The following is a 13,851-nucleotide window of genomic DNA, read 5'->3' on the forward strand; positions in this document are numbered from 1 at the left end:
TCTTCATGTTTGTCAATTGATTTTATAAGTAGAAATCTCTCATTTCTTCTGTGGAACACAAAAGAAGAACATTAGCAGGATGTTCATGCTGCTCTTTTGTTTACAATACTGTTCATATTCATTTTAAATGTAGTTTCAGTTAGACTAAAGCAGTATTTTTTTATTTATTTTGGAAATGTCATGTAAACACTTTTGTGCAGTTTAAATCATTCCAGTCCATTTTCTGTAAAGTCAGACTTACAGATCTGAACAAAGTGACTGTCGCTCGGATTCATTCACTGTTATGTTTAGCATGTCTACACTTGGTCTCTGCTGTGTGCATGCTTCAAAAGACAGAAGTGACATTGTCTTGGACAGACAGCTGAAGACTAGTTCCATTGTGCAAAAAAAAAAAAAAACCTTCTGCAGTTTCAGTATAGTTGTGTGTGTAAACACCTTGTTGTCAGTGGTGTTTGAAATTAAATGTACTTAAATTATGATAAATTTTCTTTATTTAGAAATTATAATTTTTTAATTGAAAGTGCATTGTCAAACGAGCCTGTCCTCCAACAAAAAATGACCATACAGGTAGTTTGTGAAAGCACCTTATTGTGACCTATATTTAAGGTTTAAAGTTAAGTGCCCTATAGCGAGTGTAAAAAATGACAGTATCGTGTTGCGTCTGTCGTCATGAAAAGACATATACCATCATTACCAATCAAAATGCGCATTTATTTAAAAATGCGTGACATTTCACAGCAGTCTCACAGTAATTTGTACATACTGTAAAAGGTGGCTTATTTGCTCAAATGACCACACCTGACCCCACCCCTAAACCTACCTCTCACAGAAATCATGGAAAATTATAATTTATAGAGCATATATATTTAATGAGCATGAGCGTTCTTTGGGATCAAACCAATGATCGCATGATTACTTATAATCGTATAATGCAATACTCTACCAACTGAATTGCACCCGAACCCGAATTGCAGCACAAATAAAAGAACACAAAACATTAATATGAAAACATCCTGGTGTGGATAGGGGCACAGCTCTAGTGGGTCGTATTTCAGGGATTTGGACAAACGACCTATACGAGCGTATTGGTTGGAGGACAGGTCGTGTCAAACATAGGTTTTTAGTTTATGCAAGTTAAAGCTATGAATTTCCACATGATTTTCTATGTAAAACAGTGAAAGGATATTCTCAGAAATCCCTGCGTGACACATCCCATATATACATTGCATTTTCTCATTTGTTGTTTTTTCATGACCACAGAAAAGCTGAACGTTCAATACAGTCATCAGTCATCCCCGCCGAGGGTCTGGTAGGGCCAAACAGACCTGTGGAGATCTGTTTGTGAGATAGTGCCAGGATGGCCAGATGCTGCCAGGATTTTTAGCATGGCCAGAGAGAGCACAGGTTTGCCAGAGGTGTTCACATAGTGTTTTACGCCTCTACTCAGGCTAACACAAACCACTGCAGGCGGCCAATGTGTTCCTGTCATTAGAGGGTCGGATGACACGGCCATGTGCTTTCTGTCAGGACGAACTTTTCAGAACAGGGAAGCAGATGTGAGTGAGAGAGAGCGGCACACTTCCAATCTGCTTCCACATTATCACACACGTAGGAAGTGGCGGCGGCCGTTTGGCAAATGGATTCCATTGAAATTTTTGTAATTGTGTTTCTGATTAAAAACTCAATGTGTTTGTTATGTTGTTATTCTTACTTGGAATCCTTTAGTAGGACATTTATTTTACTACTTTTGAAATGACAAATCACAGCTGTCCTTAATATTTTTTCCAATAATAAAGTTTTATCTAAAGTTAGTGAAGAGCTTGAGATTAAATAAACAAACTAATAAATTACCTAAACTAGTGAGCTATGCTACATGCACTTTAACAAGTGGTTTGAACTGAAATGTGTGTTGGCAGTGTGTGTACACAAACCATAAAAATCCACCCAGTGTTTTCTTCTACTTAAATCTTTACCCCCTTCTCAAATGGAGACAATCTCAGATGCCTGTCTTTGTGACGTCAGATGGACAGGCCCCTCCCACAATAGCTTGATTGATATAACGTTTCAACACAGACTGGTTTCTTACCTTAGACCCGCCGTGAGTGAGCTGTCATCATCAGTCTGCCATTGTTTCACCGCTGGAGCAGATGTAGACAAGAATGTCTCCTAATGTCTCCGAAGGAAATACACCCCCGATCTACCTAAATGCGTTTATGTTCACGCAAATCATTTTTGATCCAGATTCATCTACAAAGGGAGTATAAAGTTTTTTAACTAATATTTGCGAATCTTCTTTCTTAATTATCTGCTGATTAGCAAGTTTCACAATGAATGCAGCTAAAGTAAACAGTCCTTCAGAGAGCAGTTCAGGAACAGAGGGGCGGGGTCAGCAGAGCTCATTAACATTTAAAGGAAAATGTTACAAAATGGCTTGCTCTGAAAAGAGCCTGTTTTTAATAGGCTTAAAAGGGTGATTTTTACACTGACATAGAGAAATGTTTACCAAACTATGTTACAGACCTTTCATTAAGTCCTGGTGGACAAGACCACAGGAAACAGATGATTCTTCTGCACAATCTGACTTTGCTGCAGCCTGGAATTGAACTACTGGTTTCGTCTGGTCAGAGGAGAACTGGCCCCCCAACTGAGCCTGGTTTCTCCCAAGGTTTTTTCTCCATTCTGTCACCGATGGAGTTTCGGTTCCTTGCCGCTGTCGCCTCTGGCTTGCTTAGTTGGGGTCACTTCATCTAAAGTGATTATCATTGACTTGATTGCAAATAAATGCACAGACACTATTTAACTGAACAGAGATGAAATCACTGAATTCAATGATGAACTGCCTTTAACTGTCATTTTGCATTATTGAGACACTGTTTTCCAAATGAATGTTGTTCAGTGCTTTGACGCAATGTATTTTGTTTAAAGCACTATATAAATAAAGGTGATTGATTGATTGATTGATTGATTGATTAAGACCCTAAACAATTATATCAACTTGGAAAATGGGCATCCGATGAACCCTTTAAGAGAGTTTATTTTCTAATAATTCACATTGCCGTTCAAAAGTTAGCAGTCATTTTTTCTCTTTTTATAAAATAAATTTTATTAATAATATGATTCAATTGATCAAAAGTGACAGACTGTTACATTATTTAAAAATATATATTATTTTTTATTTAAAGGGGGGGGTGAAATGCTATTTCATGCATACTGAGTTTTTTATACTATTCAAGAGTTGGATTCCCATGCTAAACATGGACAAAGTTTCAAAAATTAAGTTGTACGTTTGAAGGTTTGTCACAAGTTTTGGAAAGTTTTTTTCGATTATGGGTCTGTGTGACGTTAAATGGAGCGGAATTTCCTTATATGGGTCCAAACGGCACTTCTGCCGGAAGAGCAAGCGCTCCCGTATAGCACAGCACTGAGAACACAGACATTCACTGATCAGAGCGAGAGCGTCGCGAAATGTCCCAAAAGAAGTGTGTTTTTGGTTGCGAGGGCAAGACAACCCTGCACAGATTACCAAAAAAAAAAAAAAAACATTAAGGGACCAGTGGACGGAGTTTATTTTTAAAGAGCATCGAAGGAGTTGTGCAAGTATTTTTGTTTGTTCCCTGCATTTCGAAGATGCTTGTTTTACAAACAAGGCCCAGTTTGACGCCGGATTTGCGTATCGTTTATTTCTTAAGGATAATGCAATCCCAACGAAAAAGGGTCACGATCGTGTGTTGGAACCACAGGCGGTGAGTAAAACTGCTTCAAATATCTCTGTGTTGTTAACTTAGCTATCGGCGCGTAAGCACATCAAGTAAACCTTGTACACCTTTAAAAAAAAAAAGACGACATAAAGGGGAACTTAGTCATTTTCCAAAACCGCTAAGCAAATATACACAGTTTAAATACATACCACATAGAGACGTCCTGCTGTAGTTATTGCTGCTGCTGCTCTCGTTCAGTTTAAGCCTCGGGATCTGATTCTGGAACATAAATAAACGGCTGAATCTGACTGTTAGCCATGGTTTGATTTGGATGATGGGTTTTTTTCCTCAAGGTAATGTCACAACTTCCAAACGCTCGTAACGCAAAAGCCTACTCGCGCTCGTGATTCTTTAGCTCCGCCCACACGTCACGCCTACAGACGCTCATGTTTTTCCGAAAAAAATCGGCCCAGACTATTTTTCTCTTATAAATATAATAAAACTAAAGACTTTTTGGAGATATGAAGGATGCAGTACTACTCTATAGGTACTCAAGATTAACAGGAGATTGAGTGAAAGCGAGCATTTCACCCCCCCTTTAAATGCAGCTTATAAATCATTTATAATCGCGATGTATTTTTTCCACAGAAATATTAAGCAGTGTAACTTTTTTCAACAATGATAATAAAAAGAAACCAAATCAACATATTAGAATGATTTTTGAAGGATCATGTGACACTGAAGACTGCAGTAATGATGCTGAAAATTCAGCTTTTCCATCACAGGAATAAACTGCACTTGAAAATAAATTTAAATAGAAAACAGTTATTGTAAACTGTAGTAATATGTCATATTACTGTTTTCAAATAAATGCAGCCTTGGTGAGCATAAGAGACTTTACAAAACATTACAAAATTGTATGACCCCCAAATAAAATGAAAAAAACACAGGAAATGGTGTGTAGAAAAAGAGTGAAAGAATCAGTAAAGGAGTGTGACTCACACTCGCATCTCTCTCAAGTACATCAGTGTGACTATCTCAGATAGCATTGCGAGTTTAAAACCCCATGAGTGAGGCACTAAAACTCTGTTCAGTCAGCCAGTATATCGCTGCAATTAATGTTAAGTCATTTCCAATGAAGCCATGTGCCAAACGATATCAAATAAAGGTAATGAATATGTTCTGCTGATGCCTGTTGCCAGGAACCCAGTTCAACAATATGTTGTAGATGAATGAGTGCAGGTTATTAACAATGTATGAATTGACAAAAAAAAGTATGTGAAATCATTCAAGACAAGCACATATGGTATGGTGAGGATGTCAATTCAATGTGCCATATGCCTTCGGTAATAGCTAACACAGAGGGATGCAGTCCCTCACCTTCCTTTCCCTTTTCACTTTCACTCTCTCTCTCTGTCTCTCCGGGTCCACAAAGCTCAGCCCAGACAGAATTAATGTGCAAGTCATCAGTCACAGAGGAAGCAGAGCCATGTGATAAGAACACCCCCAATATTACCTCAGAGCTCATGGCAGCGTCTGTTATAGACGTGTCACACTCATTATTGCTTGGCACCAAGTGTGTGACTTTTATATACAGTGCCTGTGTTAAATATCACCTTCTCTTTATAAGATCTAATTTGCTTGTTTATTTCATGGTATGTGACTTAAGATTGAGACTGTATCTATATATCTGACAGATGAAGTGTTTATGTTTCAGTCGGATGTTGAAATGAGTCATAGTGCATGTGATGAAGGCCAGTGGTCACAGACACGCACACACACAAAAACACACATGCTGGAGATGCTGGCACACTGCACTGCTTATGGGCTGTTGCATTGTGGGGCAGGCAGTTTGGGTGATGGCCATGCCTATTGCTCCTGCTCCCCCTGTGCCCCTCAGGCGGCCCCTGCTGGGATTTGGGCCTTGGGCAGCGAACAGACTGCAACTTCAATCTGTTTAGTTGCAGAGACTGAAACGTGAGGCCCGGAGCCGCAGTGAAAAATAACCTCGGCCAGGGCAAAGATAGCAACAGCAGAGTATGATACAGCATTAAAATACACAGGGAAACCTGGTTCAAAACAGATTGAGGCCATTTTGCCACCAACAGAGAGAGGAAAAGATATTCAACATTCAAAGCAGCAGAGATAGAAAAGCGCCCTGCTGTTTGGTAAATTTCAGCGAGACCCGTTGTGCGCATTGATTATCTGGCCCTTCAGAAACTTCATCCACACCATTTCCAGTCCAGTGATGCATATAGAAACATTTACTAATTGCTTCTCGGAAGTGAATAATAAAGCCAGCGCGATGCTAACAATGCGACGAAAATGATGTCTGTGTTGTAAATCGTGTTCTGTTGTCTTCTCCAGTCTGTTCGCAGTTCTCCAAAGGAGTGTACGCCATCATCGGCGTGTACGACAGGAAGACTGTCAACATGTTGATGTCGTTCTGCGGTGCACTACACGTCTGCTTTGTGACGCCCAGCTTCCCCATGGAAAACTCCAACCAGTTTGTCATCCAGCTGAGACCCGAACTGCAGGATGCCCTGGTGGGCGTAATCGAGCACTACAAGTGGTCCAAGTTTGTCTACATGTACAGCTCGGACTCTGGTGAGACCTGCTTTTAAGATCTTATTATTTGGATTCCGGGGGGTGGAGAGGGGGTTATTAAGAATGAATTGCGCCCACTAATAGCGATGTTTATTTGCATATTTTTATTTGATTATATTTTGGATTTTCCAAACTGGAGCTGCACATTTAGAGAAAAAATATTTAAAATTATAGTAATATTCATTATTATTATTATTATTATTATTATTATTATTATTATTATTATTATTATTATTATTATCATTATTATTATTATTATTATTATTATTATTATTATTGAAATGCAGTTTTATTATTAAACAAATATATTTAAATTATTATTATTGTCATTATTTCAATAGCAATAAATATGAATATATTATTATCATTATTACACTAGCATAACTAATATTAATAAATGAATAATATTAATAAATAATGTTATAATACATTTAATTCAACTTGACCTTTTTTCACACAGTTTAAGTTGATTAGTAGTCATCATTTTTAGGGTTCTTGGCATCAAAAAGTTTCAAAACCCTTCACGTGAATAAAACGTCTCTCTAAATCTTTCTTTAAAAGCGCTCTAAAAGGGGTATTTTATATCAATCTTAATTTGAATAGAACTGAGGTGTCTTTGAAGCACATGAAAATTTAAATACTCATAGTGTAGTGCTGTAGTGATACATGTAGCACTTGGTTGAAATGGATTTGGGGGGCTTAGTGAATAAGATACAGGTTTTTGTGCTGGAAAAATTTTGAATTGCACTGAATGCACTGAATTCACCCATTCGAATTCTCTTTTGAATGTGGCTGGTTGGTTTTCTGAGAGCCAGTATTTACCACCACATTGCTGGTGTGCACATTGAGTCAGCTTTTGTTCCTGGTTTGTGAACATGTTGGTGTGTAACGACAGATATAGATATGACTCATGAGAGAGCAGCCTGCTTTGGTGTTGCTGAGATGAACAATAGTGTTCTGATCTAAGTGGATGCATGCACTTGGAGCTCATTTGTGCATCTTTCTCCATGGAGATCTGCCAGAATGAAACCGTTGTGCCAGAGTAAAATGTATCTAGCTGAAGGCCAGGGAAAAAAAAATTATAATTCCAAATCACCCCCACACATGGTTTTATTGTTATTTTAAGAAGGGTCCAAAATGTACTTGCCTGCCACACAGGCCAGGGCTGATGAATTAAGAACATTAACCAACCAATAAATATTTCATTCAAGCCATGAATCTAGGTTTTGTTTTATTATTATTATAAAAAATGTCAGTTTGGGAAAGGTTCAGTTGTTTTTCCTAAAAGGAATAGTTTTCCTAAAAATGCGAAAACTAAATAAATAAACAATCATTTAATTCACTTACCGTATCATTCCAAACCTGTATTTTCTTTTTCTTTTTTTTTATACAATGAAAGGCAATTGGGTCCAATGTTGTTTTCCCCCAGCATTCATGAAAATAATTAATTTAGTATAAAAAATAAATTTATACAGGTTTGGAAGGTCATAAAAGTGTGCAAATAATGACAGAATTCATAAGAAATGAACACTGACAAGCCAGCCATAATAATTTTGTTCCTCATATTTTTGTTTTGTTGACCTAATTTTTTGTGAAATAAATCCTGATGGAAAAGCTTCCAATTTGGTAAAAGTTCTTTGATAGACGGTTGTCATTTATTTAAATCATGCACATCTTTTACATCAGGGAAAGTTAAACTATTTTTCTACTTTGATTGAAATTAGACTGTCTAACTCATTTGATTTAAAAGATGTTGCAGTTCCTAAGACAGTTACCAGCCAAGTGGTGACTAACCCAATTTTTACTTGTGCTTGGCATTCACCGAGTGTTAATTTTGGACCCTGTTGCCATGTACCATCCCACAGCACAGTGATACAAGAATTTTTCATGCCTGACACTTCTTGCCTCAAAATAAATAGCTGAAATTCCCAGATCTGAAAAGTCACGGGCATCCGGCACTGCTTCCCAAGCAGGTAGAATCCGACACACCTGTCAGCACCAGGTGTACCCCCACCCCCCACCCCCCCGTAGCCAATCGGCTCCAGTGTCACCATAACGTGTCACCATCTGTCACAGACGTTCAGCTCAGCCGACCATGATACTGTAGGAGCATGATGCGATCTACATATTACAGGTCTTTTTTAAGAAATGTAGTACCCTTCAATGCTCCAGCTCTACGCACACAATAGGTTTGATGCCTGCCTATATGCACGCCATGGGTGTCTTGGTGATGGTTTCATCTTGTGGAAGTGCTGAGGGCTCTGGGTTAAGATTGTAGGATCATTAACTCTGTGACTGAGAGGAACCAAACCGCAGGAAGCCATATCACCAGCCTCTTGTTGCCTAGATACAGTGCTGCACTGTCTATGGGGTTATTTTAAGCCTTTTAAGGACATACGTGTGAGAGTGTTTGTAGCCCGTATGTGAACCCAGCCACGGCGTTAGCTTACTATGTGTATAAAATCAGTTCCTCCACTGTGTGCTGTTTTCCATGTTGGCGTAGTACTCCACCGGCGTCACACCACCCCAGATGAGTGAGAATGAGGCTAAGGAGAGATGTCTTCCCCCGCTGGCCCTGTTCTCTGTGTGCATCGTGAGCCATTTGTTGAGCCTGCTGGGAGTGAGAGCTCCTTAATGTCAAATCACCCTGCAGTCTTAAAGTGGTCCAGCTGTACTCACACTGAGTCAAGCAGGAAGCAACTCTGGCTCAGATGCAGAGGGGTCAAAGGGCAAGTGCACAAAACAGAGACGGACAGAAGCAGAGAAGGAAATCAATATTCCTTGCTTCTGCTGTGAATACGTGCTTTCTGTCCTTTGGAATCCAACTAGTTTTGACTTGTTTTTCAAACTACATTGTAAATATAATTTGCTGTATAGTTAGACTGCTTCAAGAACTTTTTGTGACCGTTTACTTACCGTCACGTCTGTGCTTGACCCTCAAATGTCCCCTTTGCAGCTCCAAAAAGGTAACAAATGCATCATGTAAAGGGATGATTCACCCAAAAATGAAACATTATCCCATGATTTACTCACCCTAAAGCCATCCTATATGACTTTCTTCTTTTAGATGAACACAATCAGAGTTACATTAAAAAATGTCTTGGCTCTTCCAAGCTTTATAATGGCAGTGAATGGTGGTTGAGATTTTGAAGCAAAATAAAGTGCATCCATCCATCTTAAAAAGTGCTCCACACAGCTCTGGGGGATTAATAAAGAGTGTTAATAAAGTAAAAAGAGCGACTGAATTTATTCACCAAAACTTTGTGAAAACTGCTAAGAATAAAAATTGGCTAAGGGTCAAGCTGTTCTGTTTTTAGTTTTCACAGCAACTGCAATAAACTGAAGGAATTCCCAGAAATTACTTTTTTTGAGCAGCAGCAAAAACATTAAAAGAAATGTCTGTGTCTGGGACTGTATGCATTGCATTCTACAAAAAAGCCCTCTGAAACTTGCCACGATCCAAAGCTTTGTGACCTGTTGTCAGTCTAGCTAACCTGGGGTTAATTAGGCTAACCACTTCATGTCATCTACTCATTAAACTGACAGGTGAGGCACTGCAAAAAGATGGTCATTGTAACACTGGACACTATGGGTGACACTATATGGAGCCATATGTTTTTAAGCCATTTTAAAGGTTTATTGTTACATTATCAGATAGAAAAATACACCGATTTGACCAGGAAATGTTAACCCAAACAGTTTTGTGTGAGTGAGAGACTGAAATTGAAATCGTTATCACTGATTATCTTCCCCTGTGGTGGTTGTTTTTGCTTATACAGAATCACTGAGACCATGAATCCAAGAACTGAAACAGATTTGTCAGTGATCCAGTTTTGTGAACTGGATCAATTAAAAAGATCTGACTCAAAATTTTAAAAAATTACACAAACTGAATGACACTGTCTCTCTCATGAACACTTTTTTACAATATCTTTGCATCCTTTTTGAAGCTTGAGTGTTTCTCAATTAATGGTTTTGGAATAATGTGAAGATGAATGATTGAATTTTTATTTTAAGGCAATTTTTTTCCTGACATCAAGGTTAAAGATAACAGATTTATGTTTTATTTTATTTGTCTTACATTTGACACATTTAAATGATGTTCAGTTCTCAAAAAATTATCTTTGTTTTATTATACAGTGGTTAAGTAAGTGTTTAGTCCCTGTAGTGCACAAAAACATACACAGTTCTTGCACAGTTGCCGCTTCCTGTGATTTATTTTGTGGTCCATCCCACCCCATAAATGCAATATTTATTCCTGTTATTTCTGCTGTGGGATCCATTGGTTCCATAAATTATAAAGTGTGCATCCTTGTCATTGCTCTCCTTTTAATTACAGCTCATGCAACAGCTGTGTGGTGTTGCATTAAACAAAGACTGTAAAATTTGAGTGCACGCTTTTTTTACTTTGGGTGCTGTTCAAAACATAAAACAAACCTGAGTAAGTCCATTAAACATTTCATAAACAATTTCCCATATAAATGCTCACAGGAGAGTTGCTGTATTTATGTCTCTTTGTAGAGCCTGACAGAATTTACAGGAGGGTGTAGACTAGCAGGATTTTTGTTTCCTTTTTTTTTTTTTTACAGGATAAACTTGGGCTTGTTCTGTGAAATACTCATGCAGCAAAAAGCATAGATGGCTCTGAAAGCAAGCAGTTGAGTGCTTGGAGAGGTTTTGATGAGTTTGGAGGAGCTGGCCATGGTGCTGAAGTGCTGAGAACACAAGAAGCAAACTGCTCTCAGCGGAAACATAATAAGAGCAATCATCTACCCTTGTCGTCATGTCATGGATCATATGATCCTTGACAACTAATCGGTTCTTATGTGAAAGTTGAAGCTGGTGTTACGTCTGCTCCAAAAAGTTGGTAGTATTTTATTTTATTTTGTACCTGAAAATATAGTCATGTTTATATTTTAGAAGGGGGGGGGGGGGGTTGGCTCTCCAGATGAGCATAGTGTTTAGGGGTCCTTGTAATTAAAAATTTTAAAAGCTGCTGTTTCAGAGTGTCATGCCATTAGTTTAGCAGCAGTAGGAACACTTTTCAGGGTGCTGGATGTTGCAGACAGTGAGGCAGCACTTTAGGTTTTGAGACAGATTGTGTCTTGTTGCAATAGCGTATTATTTTTGAATCGGAGAGATTTTTGTTGGTGTCTAGGGAGAAAGCTGATTGGTCCCTCAGTGTTGCACACATGCATCCACCATCTTTGAATCCAATGCCAAGATCAATGGCTTCACTAATCGAACCTCATTTCCTGTCTGTGAATAGTGTCGCTCTCATTCTCCAGTGTCTGTACCGTCCTGGAAGGTTTTACTGAATTCACAGCCAATAAAGTGGCATTCAGATGGTCAGAGGTGCCTGGAGATAACAGAGTGTCGATACTATAGTCCTCCAAGCTCCTGAGATGCTTCAGAATGTCCTTCTAATTAATTAACTTACCAGAATTTCATTATTCACACATTGCATTTTACAGAACGTGTCATATTAACTAGTTCTTCCTCCATATACATATAAGTTAGCTTACTCAATATTTCAAATTAAATGCAGTTACTTTGTTTGTCTAGTTCAAAATAAAGATCTCAAGTTCTATTAATCTTAAAAAATGTAACATTTTGATGCAACTGATTACCTCAGCTTTTTGGAATTCTGCTTGCCTAATTTTGTTCATTTGTATTCTAGGACTGTCAGTTCTGCAGAAGGTTCTGGACACAGCAGCAGAGCATAACTGGCTGGTGACCTCCGTAAATGTTGAGACAATGACAGAAGCGTCCTTCCTCAAAGTGTTCCAGGACCTGGACAAAAGGAAGGAGGGCCAGATCATCATCGACTGTGAGCTGGAGAGACTCACCTCCATCCTGAAGAAGGTAATTGGCTCTCACCATTCTTATTATAGTCATACATGCTGTCCGGTGCTCCAAATTAATGAGGAATCAATTTTTGGATCCAAATTGTGATTCCTTGTTCTTTTCTCTAAATGTACTAAGACCACTTAAATATGTCTTTCAATCAAGACTAAAAGCTAGTCATAGCTACACAAACATTCAGCTTTAATGTTGCTAATAACCATGTCATAATGAGTATATGTCAGTAATCATCTGAAGGCGTAGATGACTCAACTTAAAATGTAATTCAGATTTGGAATACTCTGTGAAGCCTGTGGCCACTCAAATCAGATGGAGTGGCCTATGCAGCAAGCCCCAAGATGCTCTCTTTCTCTCTCTCCCTCAAAAAGCGATAAGGACGGAGCAGATAAATAACACTGGGCTGACATTTGGGGTTGGCAACGGAGCCATAGTGACGCGTCACTTTCTCTGTCACCTCTCTCTGCTGCCTGGAGTAGGAGGAAGTGTCCTGTTACTGTAATTAATGAGAGCGTGCCTTTTCTTCCCTTTCTCTCCGTTCCTCTATTTCATGACTCAAAAAGAAGACCCTCGACAGGCCGTGTTGTGTTATTGATAGCACGGTGCCCACAGTTAAGGCTGTTGCATCATTTGGTCGCAATTTGCACAGCACGCCTAGACAAATTTTCCTCTCTGAAAGCAATCATCCATCATCATGCATCCACCAATCATACCATGAAACAACATTGGTGTCATTTCCTCCCACTTTGATTCACATTCTTTCACTAACACCAGGGGCCAGAGGGTTTAATTGAGGAAAAACTCAATGTGCATGTTTTTCATCACTCTCTAACCATGCAAGATGTTGTGTGGAACGTTTTAGTAGGTACATTTAAAAGACTCCATAAAGTAGTTTGATAAACAGAAATGTACTTTCTTTTGAAATAGAAAGTAACAGCATGACTTCCCTAGTAAAAAAGTAACATATTTAAAAAACATTTATTTCATACTAAATGTAGTTCCAATCTGTTAGCATATTTACCGACATATCACTGGAGACCTCCTGATATAACAATGATATATAAACTTTATTTGGAGAACTTCTTGTGCACAATGCACACTTCTTAATATTAAGCCTAAAATGTGTTTTATTGTCCCAATTGATGAGGACTGTATGATTTTATAATAATATTAGTCTTTAGATGCAGGATATTCAAAATGTGCCTAAAGTAACCTTGCAATAGTTCCATTTTAACACATTTAAATATACTTAAGTATATCTTTAGTTGGACTTCGGCACTACTTCCATGCAATTAAAGTGTATTAAGTTCAAAACCAGTTGCTCCAGTTTAGCAGATTGTAAGTATACCAGTTTAGTATACCAAAAGTACAAATGCAGGGTATTTTTATTAAGCAGAAGTATTAGTGTCTTTTTTCAGAGAGTCAACATTATTTTTGTTGAGTAAAACTATTAACTGTTAAAATATATATCACATTAAACCTAAAATAAAATTAAATAGAAATATGAAAAACTTAAAATAACACCAGTAGCCATTAGTTTGTCACAGCCCAGGAAGTCTACGGTTTGCTTCTGGCTTCTTCTAATCGGTGGCATGTGGTATCACAAAGAGCTGACAGTTTCATTTGTTAAGTGCTTTTTATTGGAAAAATGTGTTTATACCTTTAGCAAGAGATGAAGTCATCA

The 13,851-nt window shown here is 38.2% G+C and overlaps 1 pseudogene; it reads left to right on the forward strand.

Annotated features, from left to right (window-relative positions):
- Window positions 1-13,851, forward strand: part of LOC113113907 (glutamate receptor 1-like) — a 69,293-nt pseudogene that overhangs the window by 14,672 nt on the left and 40,770 nt on the right.

This window comes from Carassius auratus, chromosome 14 (assembly GCF_003368295.1).
Source record: "Carassius auratus strain Wakin chromosome 14, ASM336829v1, whole genome shotgun sequence".
NCBI lineage: Eukaryota > Metazoa > Chordata > Actinopteri > Cypriniformes > Cyprinidae > Carassius > Carassius auratus.